This window comes from Apium graveolens, chromosome 3 (assembly GCF_009905375.1).
Source record: "Apium graveolens cultivar Ventura chromosome 3, ASM990537v1, whole genome shotgun sequence".
In the NCBI taxonomy this organism is placed as follows: Eukaryota; Viridiplantae; Streptophyta; class Magnoliopsida; order Apiales; family Apiaceae; genus Apium; species Apium graveolens.
Window position 1 is genome coordinate 245,774,282 of NC_133649.1, and position 12,247 is coordinate 245,786,528.

The window sequence follows — 12,247 nt, forward strand, 5'->3', positions numbered from 1 at the left end:
TACATCCGTGACATCAAGGAGTTCTCTGAAATAAACCTCTACTTGGATGAATTGGAAGAAGTAAGAGGGATTTATGCTCACAGTGTAATATATAAGTGACGATGTCAAAGATTACTGAAGATAACAATATCATTAGTGGCCCTGGTCAAAGTGTGAAGCATAGCCAAATGGACATCTGATCTAGGGAGAATAATGAACTGTTACTTTTATAATCTGTTAAGCTTGGGGTTAGTCTTGTTAATAGGCATGAATGTGTGTTAAACAATCTTCTCACCAATTGGGAGAGATTGCTGTGCAAGACATACCTGTATCTAAACAAGACTAAGTCATTTTGTTAACCCTAAGTAAGTTGTATTGTTATCTTAATTTGTATTTTATACTTGTAAAATTTAAAGTCTGTAAAAATGTCAAAGGAGCAGAATGGAGCCTTTTTCTATAAACTATATCAAGGCTAAGAATTCTATCTGGAAGAAGATCAAGAAGATCATGCCTCAGAAGAATTATGAAGAAGCTTGGAGTTGAATAAAGCTGTTTTAAGAAAAATACTCTAAGTTAAGATCTCTACAAGTCACAAATTTAATGTTATAGAGAAGTCATTCGAGAACTCTAGAATGGCTTATAGAGAACTCAGAAAGCTTACAGGGAAATCAGAGATATTGACAAGCAAATTGAAGATGTGAAGATTGGAGATATCGATAAATCATATATTCACTAGAGAACTTAGAGTTATCGATAAGTCAAGTTTCACTAGAGAACTATGAGATATCGACAAGTCAAGAAGCTACTAGAGAACTAAGAGTTATCGATAAGTCAAAGTGAAGATGTGAAGACTAGAGATCTCGACAAGCCAAAATTCTCTTATAGAGAACTGAAGACCTCTACAAGCCAAACTAAATATAGAGTACTAGAGATCTCGATAAGCCAATATACTTATCGAGATGTCAAGTGTTCTATAGACCTAAACTGGAGATCTCGAGGTAAAATCTCAAAGTATAAAATCACAGACCAATTCAATATTCAAGGTAAACAATCAACAAACAATCCAATCAGCTAGATTGACAAGTCTACAAAAAGCAGCTTGAAGAATGTGTAAGATCAATGGTGAAGATTAACTGACAGAGGAAGATTAAAATTATCACATGATGCTAAAGATATTCTAAGCCAGAAATGGAAGATCTACTTTTCTATAAATAGAAATGACAAGTGACAGTTTAGAAAAGCTAATAGAATGTCTTATTACACACTGTGTAAACCAGCAGTTAACTAAGTTATCAAGTAAACACTGGTCTTTCAGTCAGGAGTAACAATTAAGATCAAATTTCTTGTAACACTCTCAAGGAGAAGCTAAGCTCTTTATCAACAAAGAGCCTAGAAATTTTGTAGCAAAACAGTCTTAATTTTAATTTAAAATTAATGAGTTTTGAAAATCTGTGTTCTTTATTTTTTGCAAGTTTAATTTCTGCATGAACACATTTCACTACAAGATTTAATTTATTTTGATCAACCATAAACATTCAAGAAAAGCTCAGAAACAGTAAAACACATTCACCCCCCTCTATATGTTATTTATTTCCTAATAAGTGATATCAGAGCAAAATCTGAAAGTAAATAGATTCAAGATCTTTGAAGAATGAATACATAGAAAATCAGTAGCATCAAAATTCATACCTTTGACAAAGCTAACTACACTATTTGGAAAAAGAAAATGATGCTGTTTATCAGGATGGTCAATCCCCTCTACATTCAGATCCTCAAGAATGGGCACTTTATTCCTATGGTTAGAGTTGAGGAATCTACAGATGGAGACATGGTTATTGTTAGTCGCTAAACAGGTGCTAATAATACATGCAAGTATACGAGTTCGCAAGTAGTGTAAAATCTTTTCTAGTTCATTCCCACAGAGACTAACTTTGGTTAACTAATTAATTAATGTACTTAAGCAACAATGTATGGTTATTATTCAATGCTAGGATGATAACAAATTGAGGTTGTTTATAACTAAGAATTAAACTAACAATTATAACTAAGAGAAGAAAATTGACTGAATTAATATATATGACAAACATGGGATTCTAACTTCATTAAATAGCCTTATTGTTCTCAACCTTAGCATGCAATGGTGATGACACTAATCAGACAACACAAAACTGATAATCGCCAACTTTTGTTGCACAAATACCATACTACCAGACATACACAAAAGAGATAGAAGCTGAATAGACACCAATTATATTGAGACCCTATATGTCTATAGAATTTGACAATATAACGGTTAAAGCACAAGATATCTATCTTGATTACATATGGTTCTTCATCTTCGTTGAATTGTGCTAACACGGTCCTCTTACGGCTCTCCTTTATATGTCTCTGGCTTGATACCTTATTAAAAACGACCTAAAGTTGCTTATATAGCAGCCCTAATCAGCAGAGAAGTCTTCCAATTCGAATTAGAATAGAATCAGAACTCTGCACCCCGACCTGGCGCGACCGCACGCTTGATCAGCGCGGGCGCACTGGATTTCTGAACTTCAGGCGCAGCCGCGCGCTTGATCAGCACAGGCGCGCTGGGCTTTTGCCAGAAATTTAACTTCTTCATTTTTATTGCAGATTTGAGCCGGTCTTCCATGAACTTTTATTCCAGCGCCACCTTGACACCAAATTAGCACCAAAATAATGCTAATTCACCTAATTACCAAGATAACGCCTGAAATGCAAAAACACTAGAAAACACGTTAAAACACTTAACAACTTGAGTATAAATGCATCAATTCAAAGCTTTACGGAGTGTAATAAAGTGTCATAAATGCCACTCAACATACCCCCAAACTTGAATCGATGTTTGTCCTCAAGTATAAACAGACTCAAAAAACAAATAAAAATGCATGAATGCAACTAAATGAGTGCAACGATCCCCATAGAATAAATAAACCAATCAACAAGCAACACCTCAGCAAATGCAGTTATTCACATAAGATCAATCAAAGCTCACAAATCAACCTACAACCGAAAGACGTGCATGTGTGCAACTGCTTACAGATATACTATCACAACTAGATCGACAATCATGACTCACTACTTATCAAAACAATCGCAAGTTTATAAATATAATAAAAGCTAGACTCAAAATAACTTATAATACTTCAATTCTTATATCGAAGTTTAACATGGATTCATACTTTTATTCACAAGAAAACAATACAAGTATGCTTATTTGATCGTGCAATGAGTGAGGTCCACAAAAGACTTATATAATATTACCTACGTAGCGAGCATTAGGTTAGCGGATCCCAGACTATAAAAGCCTGAGGTCACTAGGCACAAAGTCCCCTAAGAACTTAATAACTCGAGTACTAAAGAGCCCACTCATGATCAATTATACATAACACTTATTTTTTTCTTTTTTCTTTCTTTTTTTTCCTTTCTCTTTTTTTTTTCAACGAATATCTGAATGAGTGCATTTCGCTCCATCTCATTCAACCCTAGACTACTCATATAAATATGAGCCGGCTACTATCCATTTGACACCTAGCCACACAACTAGCAATAAAATCCAATTTTCTCCAATTTTTAAATATCCATGTCTTTTATTATTAAGAGAATATCCTAAATTCTAAATATAAACAAGCGATTAAACCTCGACAAATAAACAAATCATGACCATGATCTAGCACTCTAGAAACCTATAAGACTTAGTGAAATACAATTGTCTCTAGCAAGCAAATTAATTCGACAAGACTCAACATTACTAAATACGACATCACTACACTAGCATCAATATCACAAGTCAATCGGAAAAATCATCTAAGGGATCATGTTATAATGCAAATGCATAAAACTAAATGAACAATATATCATAAAAACTACCAAAAATAAAAAAAAAACTACATGGAAAAATATGCAAACTATATGAACTAAACTATAATGAATATGCAACTATATGTGACTCACACAAAACATATTCCTTCAGCTACTACCCCCAAACTTAAAATATTCACTGTCCTCAATGAAGGTAATAGTAAGAAATTCAGGCATACCTACTACGAATCAGAATCCTCACCCTCAACGGGTGGAGTGTCAGGGTGTCCGGAGGTGGATACACGGAGTCCTCACCAAATAATGACCACTGGATGTGAACACCAGTGGCTCTAAATGCAGTCCCAAGTGCCTGGGTGAGATCATGTGCAAACCAACTATGGATGCCGTGCATCGCATCCATCCTCCGCGCTAGACGCCTATACTGCATCGAACTCAAACCAGCTCCAACATCTGCTCCTGTTGCTTCCTACTGCTGTTGCTGCGATGAACCAGCCTCCTCTCCTAACTGAGCCCTCCAAGTTGCCTTACTTGCTTGCTGCGTTCCACCCAGATACATCTGATCGCGAGGCCTCCCACCTGGTAGATGGTCAAAAGAGTAACCAAGCCCCTTCAAATCAGGCTTACCTCCTCTCCACTCCTTCATACTCAACAGTGTAGAACTGTCGATAGGAGCACTGGGAAGCTGAAGTTGCTGATGTGCGGGTCAATAAACACCAACTGCCATGCACAACTTCGTCACCACAGATGCATACAGAATAACACCTGTAGTACCTCCTCTCAAAAATCACAAAATCCCCTGATAAATCACCATCCCCAAATGAATGTAATCGCCCTGAAGAATACCCCATAGCAAACGAGCATGCTCCACAGTAATCTCATGAACATGCGAAGATGGCATGATGTTAGCACAAATAAACGAGTTCCAAGCCCGTGAAAACTTGTTCATGCATGACGCATGGAACGTGAGTAATCAGTAGTGCCCCTCTTGAACTTCCAATGAGTCTCAGGCACATACAGAGTTGTAACGATCAAATCCAAGTTGAAGTCCTCGGGAGTCTTATCGTTCCAAGTGTCCTGACCGACCTTCCTCACGGGCTGCTCAATCACCGTCCTGATAGCCTCTACAGTATACTCCACAGTCCTCCCTCGAACCACCGTGAAGCCATTCTTCTACGCCTTAGCATTAGCATAGAACTCCCGTACAACACTCATAGGCGCAGCAGCGGGAGCCTCACATAAAAAAACCCAGCCCATCTCAAGAATCATCTCCAATAGCTTACCATCCTTCCCTGATGGAAGAAAATCTCACTCCTTAGCAATAGGCTTTGAGAGAAGCTTCATGTACTCCTCTTCAGCCTCAGGAGTAGAAAACCTTGGCCTCACACCACCCGTAGATGAAGAATCGGTGGTGCTGCTGCTAACTTGCGTTCTTTGCATCTTAGGTGCCATTGTGATTGAATGAGAGAGTATAAAAGTTAAGTGTTTGAGAAAGATTTGTGTTTGAGAATTTATGAAGCGGTGGAGAAATTTGTGTATAAGTGTGTGTATTTATAGGTGGAGAGGTGAGAATTCGATAAGGAATAGAAGTGGGAATTGATTGTGGGAATCGTGGGAATAATGGGTTTGATTGGGAGAGGGAAATTTGGGATGTGGAAGAGTAAATTTCGGTTTGAAATTGATTTTATAACAAAAATCTCGAAATTCCCTTAAAAACTGTTGTTTTTAATTTTTTTTTCGAACAAGACCCGGCGCGGGTGCGCGCTTGGACAGCGCGGGCGCGCTCACTCTTTGGAAAACCGGCGCGGCCGTGCGTTAGATCAGCGCGGGCACGCATACCTTCTGGAAAAATAGCACGGCCGCGTGCTAGATCAGCCCGGGCGTGCTTGGTAACTGGAGTTGGCCCTGATTTTTTTCTTTTTCTGATTTTTTGTGTTTTTCTCATTTCTTCTTGCTTCCTATAACTATTAATGTACAAAAACCTTGGGTTACCTCCCAAGAAGCGCTTCTTTTACGTCGCTAGCTCGACGTAGAACCTTGAGCTCAAATGGACAATAGAACGACACTAACCACCTCGCAGTTTACCGTGTCACCATAGTAATGCTTCAACCTCTGACCATTTACCTTGATTGCTTGGTTCGAATCATTCTCAAAAATTTTCACCGCTCCATGTGGAAACACAGTTTTGATTAGGAAGGGCCCTGACCATCTTGACTTCAACTTCCCAGGAAAAAGACGGAGACGAGAGTTGAACAAAAGAACTTGTTGCCCCAGCACAAATGATTTGAGAACTAGACCCCGATCATGCCACCTCTTGACTTTCTCCTTATACATTTTGTTGTTCTCATAAGCTTGAAGTAGAAACTCGTCGAGTTCATTCAATTGAAGCATCCTCTTCTTTCCAGCCGCATCCAAGTCAAGATTCAATTTCTTCAAAGCCCAATATACCTTATGCTCGAGCTTCACAGGCAAATTACATCCCTTATCATAGACCAACTGAGATGGCGACATTCCCAATGGAGTCTTATATGCTGTTCTATACGCCCAAACAACTTCATCAAATTTCAAAGGCCAATCTTTCCTTGATAGATACGCCACTTTCTCTAAAATGCACTCGATCTCTCTCTTAGACACATCAGCTTGACCATTTGTCTGAGGATGATAAGTCGTGGCAATGCGATGATTCACATTATACCTTTTTATCATAGCGGGGAACTTGCGATTGCAAAAATGCCACCCCTCATCACTGATTATGACTTTTGGAGTTCCAAACCTTGTGAATATCTGCTTGCGATTGTAAAAATGTGACCCCTCATCACTGATTATGACTTTTGAAGTTCCAAACCTTATATATATCTGCTTGTGAAGAAAATTAATCACCACTTTCGCATCGTTCATTGGCAACACCTTAACTTCAACCCATTTCGACACGTAATCAACCGCCAACAAGATATACTGATTGTTACAAGAGATGAGACAAATGGCCCCATGAAGTCAATTCCCCAAACATCAAAGACTCCAACCTCTAGAAGCACATTAAAAGGCATCTCATCTCTCTTAGACATATTACCCACACGTTGACATCGATCACATTTCAAAACGAACTGGTGAGCCTCTTTAAACAAGGTCGGCCAAAAGAAGCCTGCTTGAAAAATATGAGCTGCTGTCTTTTCTCCACCATAATGTCCTCCATAAGCCGTTGAGTGGCAATCTCATAAGATTTCCCCCGTTTTGCTGTAAGGAATACATCTCCTGATGATTTGGTCAGCTCCTTTTCGAAAAAGAAATGGCTCATCGCACATATACCACTTCACTTCATGTAGAAACTTCTTCCTTTGAGCATAAGATAAGTCAGAAGGCATGATATTACTCACAAGGTAGTTCACAATATCTGCAAACCACGGTTCTTCTTATTGCACTCCAAACAGCTGCTCATCGGGAAAAGACTCCTTTATCAATGTCTTATCCAATGAAGTAGCATTAGGATTCTCTAAACACGAGAGATGATCATCAACTTGATTTTTAGTTCCTTTTTTGTCCTTGATATCTAGCTCAAATTCTTGAAGCAAAAGAACCCACTAATCAATCTAGGCTTCGAGTCCTTCTTTGAGACAAGATATCGAATTACAGCGGATCAGTGAAAACTGTCACCTCAGTCCCAAGTAGATAAGATCGAAATTTCTCAAAACCATAGACAATAGCCAAAAGTTCTTTCTCTATAGTAGTATAATTCAGTTGAGCACTGTTTAGGGTCTTACTAGCATAGTAGACCACATGAAATATGTTGTTCTTCCTCTGCCCAAGAACTGCTCTAACTACATAGTCACTTGCATCGCACATCATCTCAAAAGGTTCATTCCAATCAGGTACAGTTATAACCGGTGCCATAATTAAACTCTTCTTCAAAGTCTCAAAAGCTGCAATGCACTCGTCATCAAACTTGAAAGGGACATCTTTCTCTAGTAAACTGCACAGTGGCTTTGAAATCTTCGAGAAGTCTTTGATGAAATGCCTATGGAAACCCGCATGACCAAGAAAACTGTAAATTCCCTTAACAGAAATAGGTGGAGGAAGATTCTCAGTGACCCCCACCTTGGCCTTGTCCACCTCAAGACCCTTACTAGAAACCTTGTGCCCGAGAATAATGCATTGATGCACCATAAAGTGGCATTTCTCCTAATTGAGAACCAGATTGGTCTCAACATACCTCTTGAGAACGTGTCCAAGATTTTACAAGCATTCATCAAAAGAATCACCAAATACAGAGAAGTCATCCATGAACACCTCCATATTCTGGCCAATCATATCAGAAAAGATGGCCATCATACATCTCTGAAATATGGATGGCGCACCACACAGACCAAAAAAAACTCGTCTGAAGGCAAAAGTACCAAATGAACAAGTGAAGGTAGTCTTTTCCTGATCTTCTGGAGCGATACAAATCTGATTGTAATCTGAATAACCATCCAGAAGACAGTAGTACTCATGATCGGCTAATCTGTCAAGCATCTGATCAATGAAGAGAAAGTGATCCTTCCTAGTGGCTTTGTTGAGCTTCCTGTAGTCTATGCAAACTCTCCACCTCGTGACTATTCTAGTAAGAATAAGCTCATTCTTCTCATTTGCTACCACATTAATTCCACCTTTCTTTGGCACACTGAACGACACTTACCCATGAACTGTCAGAAATAGGATAGATGATTCCTGCATCTAGCCACTTAAGAATTTCCTTCTTCACTACTTCCTTCATGATTGGATTAGGTCTTCTTTACTGCTCGACTGTAGGCTTGCTACCTTCCTCTAGAAAAATTTTATGCATGCAGTAAGAAGGGCTGATTCCCTTGATATTTGCTATAGTTCAACCAATTGCCGATTTGAACTCTCTTAGAATCCTCAGGATCTTTTCATTGTCACTACCTGAAAGGTCAGATGCAATAATAACAGGCAAGGTAGATGCATCACCTAAAAATGCATACCTCAAATGGTCAGGTAAAGGCTTAAGCTCAAGAGTGGGAGCTTCCTTAATAGATGGTTTGAGGCATTTAGGATCTTTGTTCAATTCCTCCATTCCGAGAGATTCAAAGGGCATATCAATCTTCCTCTTCCAGGGAGAAGCATTCAGATATTGTAATTGTTCTTCACCTTCATCATCTTCAATATCTGAATTTCCCAATAAGGCCTTTTTTAAGGCATCGGACCTTAGCAATTTATCAAGTTCTGAAGTAACCACAGAATCGACCAACTCCTCCATTAAGCACTCCTCATTTTCTGTAGGAAATTTCATAGCACTGAACACATTAAAAGTTACATTTTCGATCCAGCACTCGCATTGTGAGCTCACCCTTCTGCACATCTATCAATGTTCGACCAGTTGCCAAGAAAGGTCTTCCCAAGATTATGGGAATCTTCTTATCCTCCTCGAAATCAAGAATTATGAAATTAGCAGGGAAGATGAGTTTAACAACCTTGACCAAGACATCCTCCACAATACCTCACGGATATGTAATAGAACGGTCGGCCAAGTACAAGGTCATATAAGTTGGTTTTGGATCAGGTAAGTCCAACTGTTTGAAGATTGACAAGGGCATCAGATTGATGCTAGCTCCCAAGTCATATAAGCATCTGTCAAAAGACACTTTTCCAATAGTACACGGAATAGTGAAGCTTCCTGAATCTTTAAGCTTCGGAGGCAACTTCTGTTGCAGCACAACACTGCATTCCTCCGTGAGAGCGACTGTCTCTAAATCATCTAGCTTCACTTTCCGAGAGAGAATACCTTTCATAAACTTTGCATAACTAGGCATCTGCTCAAGAGCCTCAGCGAAAGGTATGTTGATATGAAGTTTCTTGAACACCTCCAGAAACTTCTCAAATTGCTTGTCCAGCTTTTTCTTCTGCAGTCGCTTAGGAAAAGACGGTGGAGGATATATCTGTTTCTTCCCTGTCTTACCCTAAGGAGGAGTGTGCTCAACAGTAGTCTTTCTTGGTTCCACTTCTACTTGCTGCGACTCTACTTCTTTCTCAATCCTAGCTTCTTCAGTCAACGCTTGAGTTTGTTCGGGATTCACAACCTTTCCAAACCTCAAAGTGATTGCCTTTACCTGCTCTTTAGCTTCCCTCTTTCCTGGAACTTCATTGTCATTAGGTAGTGTATCAGGCTGATGATTTAGTAAGGCATTGGCAATTTTCCCAATTTGATTTTCCAAGGTCTTGATAGAAACAACATGACTCTTGCACATAAGCTTCAACTCCTCTAATTCAGATTTTTTATTGGCTTGTTGCAGCTGAGATTGTTGTCTTGGTGCATATTATGGTTGCTGAAAACCAGGGGGGTTGTACTGCTTAGCTGGATACTGCTGATAAGGCTATTGAACCGCATTCTGAGCGTTGCTCTAACTGAAATTAGGATGATTGCGGTTGTTGGGATGATAAGTGGCTTGCACAGGTTGCTGCAAACGCTGAAAAGTTGCTCACAAACTGAGCTGATTCACTAGAAATTGCGCACTGATCAGTCTCATGGGCACCAGAACAAAGCTCACAGACACTAGTGATTTTATTAACTCCATAATTAGCCAAAGTGTCCACCTTCATTGTCAAAGCCTTAAGTTGGGCAGCTATGGCAGTTACTGCATCCAACTCCAGAATTCCTACTACTTTTCCCCGATTCAGTCTCTGGGAAGGATTCTGGTACTCATTAGCAGCCATCAGTTCAATAAGTTCATAAGCTTCATCGTAGCTTGTAGCCTACAAGGCTCCTCCTGATGCTGATCAAGCATGGGTCTAGAAGTAGCACCCAATCCAATATAAAAATAGTTAATAATCATCCAATCAGGCATGCCATGATGTGGGCACTTCCTTAGCATCTCCTTATATCGATCCCAAGCCTCACACAGAGATTCTCCAGTTTGCTGAGCAAACTGAGTAAGAGCATTCCTGATTGCAGCAGTCTTCGCCATAGGGAATAATTTAGTGAGAAACTTTTGAGCAAAATCTTCCCAAGTGGTGATAGACCCTGCTTGTAGAGAATGTAGCCAGCACTTAGCTTTGTCCCTCAGAGAGAACGGAAAGAGTCGTAGCTTGATAGCATCTTCAGTCACATCATTGAACTTGAAAGTGTCGTAGATCTCGAAGAAATCCCTGATATGCATGTTGGGGTCTTCAGTAGGAGAACCCCCAAACTAAACTGAGTTATGTATCATCTGTATCGTGCTTGACTTGATCTCAAAAGTGTTAGCCTTGATGGCTGGCCTGATGATGCTTGACTGAATGTCATTAATCTTAGGATGAGAATAGTCCATCAAAGCCTTAGGATTTTTTGCTTGATCTCCCATCTTTACTAAAACTGGTTCCTCAACCTTCTCTTCTTCTTCTACCTTCTTTTCTTCCTCAAAAATTTCCCTTCGAACCACCACAAGTTCTTCCTCGGCTTTATCCAGAGTTCTCTTACGAGTACGCGAACGCATATGCATACACCCTCGCTAGAGTACCTGAAATAAGACAAGGAAACAGATAAGTAACAATGTCCGAGTCAATGAACTTTAACGACCACTGGTGGAAAGCACATAAACTATAAATTAACACTGCAGTCCCCGGTAGTGGCGCCAAAAACTTGTTAGTCGCTAAACACACGCTAATAATACATGCAAGTATACGAGTTCGTAAGTAGTATAGAATCTTTTCTAGTTCGTTCCCACAGAGACTGGCTTTGGTTAACTAATTAATTAATGCACTTAAGCAACAATGTATGGTTATTATTCAATGCTAAGATGATAACAAATTGGGGTTATTTACAACTAAGAATTAAACTAACAATTATAAGTAAGAGAAGAAAATTGACTGAATTAATATATATGACAAACATGGGATTCTAACTTCATTAAATACTTCATTTAATAGCCTTATTGTTCTCAACCTTATCATGCAATGGTGATGACACTAATCAGACAACACAAAATTGATAATTGCCAACTTTCATTGCACGAATACCATACTACCAGACATCCATAAAAGAGATAGAAGCTGAATAGACACCAATTATATTGAGACCCTATATGTCTATAGAATTTGACAATATAACGGTTAAAGCACAAGTTATCTATCTTGATTACATAGGGCAAGTAAGATGGTTAAAATTACCCACGAATCATGCATAACAAATACATGAACCTATGCTAGCATGGCAAGTTCTAAATCCTTAAATTCACTTTTGCTTCATTAAGAATTAACACACTATCTTATAAGTTCGCGACGCTCATGAGACGAATATGAACAACCAATACTAGGTTATCATACAATCACCACACACTAAGGCATCGAAACAATTTAACTAAAGAAATCCATAAATAAATCCGCTAGAACCCCACGATAACGATTAGCCCATAATCGGACTCAACATCAACATGGGTTCCGATGAAAGCATGGTATAACAAACGTA

The 12,247-nt window shown here is 39.1% G+C and overlaps 1 non-coding gene across 1 annotated transcript; it reads left to right on the forward strand.

Moving 5' to 3' along the window:
* Positions 1-10,647: 10,647 nt before the first annotated feature.
* On the forward strand, positions 10,648-10,754 carry LOC141715657 (small nucleolar RNA R71). The gene has a single exon (XR_012572411.1). It is a non-coding gene; the product is annotated as a small nucleolar RNA R71 (small nucleolar RNA).
* Positions 10,755-12,247: the final 1,493 nt, after the last annotated feature.